Source organism: Sturnus vulgaris, chromosome Z (genome assembly GCF_052056855.1).
Source record: "Sturnus vulgaris isolate bStuVul1 chromosome Z, bStuVul1.hap1, whole genome shotgun sequence".
Lineage (NCBI taxonomy): Eukaryota > Metazoa > Chordata > Aves > Passeriformes > Sturnidae > Sturnus > Sturnus vulgaris.
In genome coordinates, this window is record NC_142283.1 from 37,791,028 (window position 1) to 37,797,027 (window position 6,000).

Sequence of the window (6,000 nt, forward strand, 5' to 3'; positions counted from 1 at the left end):
AAAGTTCCACTGGAGCCAAAGCACACTGCAACAGACAACCCTATTTTGCAACTATATCTGGTTTTATATATAAACATAATTGGGAGACTAGATGTAGAGATGAATATTAAGAGTTCATCACAAGAACAGGGAATGCAGCTCTGGAAGACATGGCTGGCAATCAGGAGAATAGAAAAGTTAGTTTGCATTAGTTTGCTAAAAGAAAGAGTAAGTACACATCTCTCCAAACACAATAGAAAAACGCTTCTAGCTTATTTTAGCATGAATATTTAAATATAGGTTTGAGAGAGATGGTAAACAAAGTAGTAAGAACTGCTACTCTGATTTAATAGGGTAAAGAATAATTAAAATATCTAAAATACCTTAAAAGAAATAAATTAAATAAAAAGCATTTTTCCCACTGGCAGAATAAAAACACAAATGTAGGATCCATTCACTCACTTTATTAGATAAGAACATCACATTCAGAGGAAGAGTAGATTTTGAACTTTGGCTCCTGTACTAGAACCACAATTAGAAATACCCATGGATCTGCACTCAGAAAAGCTCAGTGCTGCTTTATTGCTTGGATGAAGAGAGTTCTTTGGTTTTTTAAGCCATTCAAGTTTGGTCCTAACTGTTTTTATCGGCAGTCATAGCCAAACTCTTGTTGCAGGAACATAATCAAAATAACAGGAAGAGAAAAAATGCCACCAATAGATCCCCAGAATATCAATATATTCCTCATGAATATAGTTCTCAAAGAACATATGATCATTTGCTGGTTTCATTTCAAGGCACAAAAACTCAACTATAAAAACAAGCATATCTTTAAAAACATTGGACATAAATCCAGGTTGCCAGCACTAGCAACACAGCCTGAAGTTTTAAAAAGAGACATGGGTGTTACTGGCTGAATGTGAGAAAAAACACACTTTGACTTCTACCATAAAGAATGGCATTTGGTCATGCCACTACTAGAACAATGGTGAAAGTAGATAAGAGGAAATATTCAAGTCTTCACAAGAGGGGAGAGGTGCTGAGATCCAAGTTTTCCTGGTCCCTAACCTTGCTCTTGTCACCTACATCACCAAGACTGCTGCTCTGAGACCTTCCACATGGCTTGATTTTGGCCTTTACTAATCTAACAGGTACTATGCTAATGAATACGAGCTGCATGCCTTGCTTCCTTGCTCCCAGGAACAACCACACATTTGGAAATAGGCTAGTAAAACTGCAAGTTGTTTCAGAGAGTCAAGCAAGTAGAGTGCTGACAGGTTTTGGCCACCTATCTTCCACACAACCCTGCCTGCTTTTTGCTAAAACGGAAATCAGAACCCCAGAATGATCTCTGAACTGTGTGGTAAAAGGCTCCAACTTTGTTCTTTCACAGAGAAAAGCCTTGCTATCTAGCCCAAGCCAGAATAGTCTTTGGTGAGCTCTTTGCTCTCCTTTTTCTGTCCAGCTCCAATTGTTCTCTAACAAACTCAGCATAAGCAAACCAATCTCATTGCATTAAGCAGAGCTCTGCTAAGCAACACTCCTCCAGAAAAATATCAGAAGAGGAAAAAGGTCAGCTTGTACATGGATACTTACGGCACTCAAACTGATATGCATTTTTATTACCTATGATCAAGCTTTTTTTGCTAATAACCCACAAATAAAGATCTGAATGCTCCCTTTTTTCCTACAGTGTTAGCCTGTTGTGTCAGGAAAGCTGCATCAACAGTTTTCCATCCTACTCTGTCTCTCTCAGTCCTTGCAGCAAGCAAAAATACTTTTTCTCCCCATCAAAAATGCTAAAAAAAAAGACAGGACTAGCTCTGCTGTCACATATTTTAAAGAAAGGGAACAGGGTATTTCAGGCACTCCATTAAGTAGTTTTAGTCACCATATTTCTTCTGAATTATCAGTATTACTTTTGTGCAATCAACACAAGCAAGACATGTGGCTACAGAATGAGACATTTTAACTTTTAGGTTTTTCTGTGGTTGGTCATCTTTTAAACTCTAGAAGCAGAATCTCACCATGGTACCTTTTATATATACTCTTAGTAACTGCACATGTGCATGCTCATCAGCTACACTAAAAAAGTTTCAAGCATTCAGAATTCAAATCCTTAGCTGGCATAAATATGAAATAATCTTAGAGAGAGTGAATTTCTGCCATGCCAGACCAGAAGAAAGCGGGCAGAGTACCTAGCAGCCTCAGATAATCAAGGAAAATATACCTTACGTATAAAATGTGTTTTACTAAACATAGTAAACCCTGACTCTAGCTCCTCTCACAGGAGTCATCAAGAATAACCAGCACAAGAGAATCATGACAATGTTTTGTCAGCCATGGCCTCTGGACTCATTTCAGGATTTGGTGTGTTGCCCAGCCTAGAAGACCTACATAAACACTGAGGGTGCCTGCTTCAAGGTTACTCAAACAAAGTGGTAGTTTGGAGCCCTCTCTGCTCCCTTCTGTCATTATCATTGTGTTGGCACCAGTGCTTAAAAAGCCATGAGAAGACTCTGAACACAGGATGCTGGGGTGAAAAAAAACAAACCACCAAGCAATAAGAAGAGTTTGTTTTCAATTACTCACCCTGGGCTGGTGAACCCCAGTGCCTGCACAAAGGATGAAACAGGGAGAAAAAGAACAGGCAGACCAGGGAAATGAAGTAGGTCCATTACCAGCTCACTAGCAACCTTCAATTACTCTGGATTAAAGTTCTGGAGAAACCACACCCTAAGAAATACTGTGCCTGCATGGTGCAATGCACTTAATAAACACTAGCAGAGCTGATTGTATTTGGCCACAGACGGATGAGTCCAGTGCCTTCCTCCTTCTGCTCTGTCTTTGTGATTCTAACACTGCCAGGTGGACTCACTGGCAAGAGAACAGCCTTGCAAAGATGTTGGCAAGGGAAGACTTCCTTTCTGAAATGTGTGCATTACACTTGATTAACAGGTGAGAATACTTCAACACAGAATCCGCATAGAAGAGCTGCTGTCACTTTGTTCAAGTCACGAAGGCATATTCCTGAACCACAGAAGTCTAGTTTACCCTTGTACAGAGAGGGAGAAGTACAGCCTAAGGAGTGCTAGAGAAAAGGCCTGCTCCTGGAACAAAGGCCAAAGTAAGTTTACTGGCCTTTTTTTAAGCTAACAGCATTTCATCTTCAATAGTTCAGCACCAGGAGCTACTCTTCATCTACAGAGCAATGATATATACCAAATCCGGTGCCAGACCAAGTAAGTCTCTGATCACACCAATAAAGCACTGAGTGATGTTCAGGTTTGAAAAAAATTTAGCATTACAAAAAAGGCTTGCTAGCAGCTGCCTATGGCATGCTGATTTATAAATGCGCTTCAGCCTCAGTGCAGGAAGAGACTATTAAGAAACTTTCAACATACCTGCTTCCCCTGCTACGCTGCTCTATTCAGAGCAAATTTGGAACTAATATCCAAAAGATTATCATGACTCCTGGAAACACTAGTCTTACATATAGCTGCACCCAAGGTGGTTATGTCTCATAACTATCATACGGCTACATGTCCTTCAGTAGGAACTTATCAGGGGAAAGTTATTGTGAATAGTTTTGAGCTAGCTCCTGAATTATTACATTCTAATGCCAAGTTATAGCAAGTTTTGATGTCTTGCAGTCCAGAGGCCAGCTAGTAGCCCCTTCAGAACACCTACAATGAGCAAAAAAACCATAATATTTTATTATTTAATGCTAAATATTATCAACAAGTTCAATTTAAATTCTACTATGCAACATTTGTGTTCCATGCTACCAAATTTATAGCTCCATCTTGTTTTTTAAAGGGCTATTAAATTACGATTACAAGAAACAAGGTGCTTCATGTCATGAGTAAAGGCATCAAGCTCCTGCCCATACCAGATACAGACTGTGTCACACGACTCACATAAATTAAAATTCAAATATGCACAATGACAACCCGTCAACACCATTTTTATCTGTTACATTAGGAAAACACTGCAGAGTCCCAGGTACTACCCTTTTAGCTTAATATCCTACTGTGTCATCACAGAATCATGCACTGATTTGAGTGACAAGAAAGTGTCAGCATACCTTGCCATTCGCACTCGTTAGGGAGTCAAGCTGTGCCACAAGCACCAGGCACAAAAAAAGCATTTGCATTGAATGTTTACTACCATGACTCCCTTTCAAAACTGAGCAAGACTGTTCCATTACAATAGCCTTTCGACAGCACGCTTGACCATCTGTTGTTAATGGAACATCCCCCTTTCTCTGCAGTACAAGGACTAACTCATTTTCACAGGTGAAAATAAACTCTAATGCATTCATCCATAGCAGTGATTTTCAAAAAGATTCAACTTATTGTAGACTTTAGTCTAGAAGATGTTTACAACCCTCTGGCTTCAGCGAGGTTTATTCCAAAACACTTGAAATCAACTTTGATCCTTTAAGTATGTTTTTGTACAGACTTTAAAATCTCTCAGGCCAACAGCTTGGGGGAAAGGGGGCACTTCTGGATAAAACTTGGAAAAAATGAGGTTTAATAAGAACTTTTAATTTAGAATCCGAGTATCTTTCCAGGCATGCTTTAAGCATCTGGGCTGCTGTGCAGCTCGTCTGCTGTAACAACAGGCTGATGATAGGCTGCAGTGTAGCACTCCCGACTTCACAACAGTCTGGCACGCAGCAGCACGATTTGTTGCATAGAACTGAGCCTCCTGCCCATCACAAAGGCAGCCACATCGATTTTTTATTTTTACACTCCCCCCACATCCCAAGGCCCTCCCCTTATCCCACCCCCGCGACTTTACAGGATTCGCGTAGGAGCGAAGGGGATGAAAGCCCTCCCGTTATCTTCCAGCACCCACCGGGGCTGGCAGGCAGCGGTAAGGTGAGCCACCCTCCGTGACCACTGCCAAGCCAGAGCCGCCTCGCTCAGGATAAGCTAAAATAAAGTAACTATTTCTTCTTAAATAAGCACACACAACTACGCCCCTCACACACACAAACACTATTAGCCCCTTTCCAATGCCCTGCTACGCCGTAAACCATGCTTGGAGGCGCGCTGCCGACAGGCTCAGCACGGAGTGCCACCGCGTCGGAACACAACCCCCAAAGCAATAAGGAAATAAACAAACAAAAACGCAAAACAATATCAGAACACCCCACCGCCACTCATTTGCGTTTTCCCTCTCGCTTTGTGCCGCCCGTTCCAGGCGGAGGGGGGATAAGCGGGAAGCCTCCCCGACAGCTGCCTGCGATGCGTCCCGTCCCCCCTCGCCTACCTCCCTCCCTGGCCGGCAGCCGCCGAGGTCCCGAGGGGAGCCGCCGCCCGCTCCGCGCCGCGATCCCCTCCGGCTCCGCTGCCGGCCCCGCTGCCGCTGCCGGGCGCCCCCGCCCCGCCGTGCCTCTTATAGGGCGGCGCGGAGCGGAGCGGAGCGGAGCTGCCCCCGGCGGGCCAGCCCGCCCCCTCCACGGCCGGGGCCGCCCAGCACGCTTTTCCCCTCCCTCTGGGGTCTTGTCGCCGTCGCCTGTTCTCTTTGCTCTTGCCTTTCGTCTTTTTCTCTTCTCCTGTTCTCTGCACACGCCCCCCCCCCCCCCCCCCACCTTTTTTTGTTTGTTTTTTTTAATTTTCCCTCGGCAGCGACTGCTGTTGGAGGGGTGGGGGAGGGCGCGGCGATTTCCATGTGGGCGTGCACAATGCAGCCAAAAACAAAAGTGCGAGGATGGGTATGTCCGCCCCGGCCCCGCACGGCGGGACGGCGCTCCGTGGGCTCCCCGACCTCGGCGCTTTTTATGAAACTCCGCGCTCCCAGGTGCGTCGAGAAGCATCCCAGCCCCTCGCGTTTCCTCCCGCGCCGACCCGCGCGCGGCTTTTCCCGGGGACTGCGGGAAGAAAGAGCGGAATCCTGGGCACGGAGTTACCTGCGAGGTGAGTGTGCTCCAGCCGCCCACCTCTCCAGGCCTGCACCGCTCCCTGCATCTCCTGAGCCGAGCCGGTGCAAACCGGGCACGGCTCTGTCCTC

The 6,000-nt window shown here is 45.0% G+C and overlaps 1 protein-coding gene across 2 annotated transcripts in view; it reads right to left on the reverse strand.

The window, feature by feature from the left end:
- ABCA1 (ATP binding cassette subfamily A member 1) overlaps window positions 1-5,377 on the reverse strand; it is an 89,465-nt gene extending 84,088 nt beyond the window's left edge. For both annotated transcript variants that reach the window (XM_088156217.1, XM_014882373.2), the window contains exon 1: window positions 5,260-5,377. The gene's annotated coding sequence lies outside the window, so the exon portion shown is untranslated. The remainder of the gene's footprint in view (window positions 1-5,259) is intronic.
- Window positions 5,378-6,000: the final 623 nt, after the last annotated feature.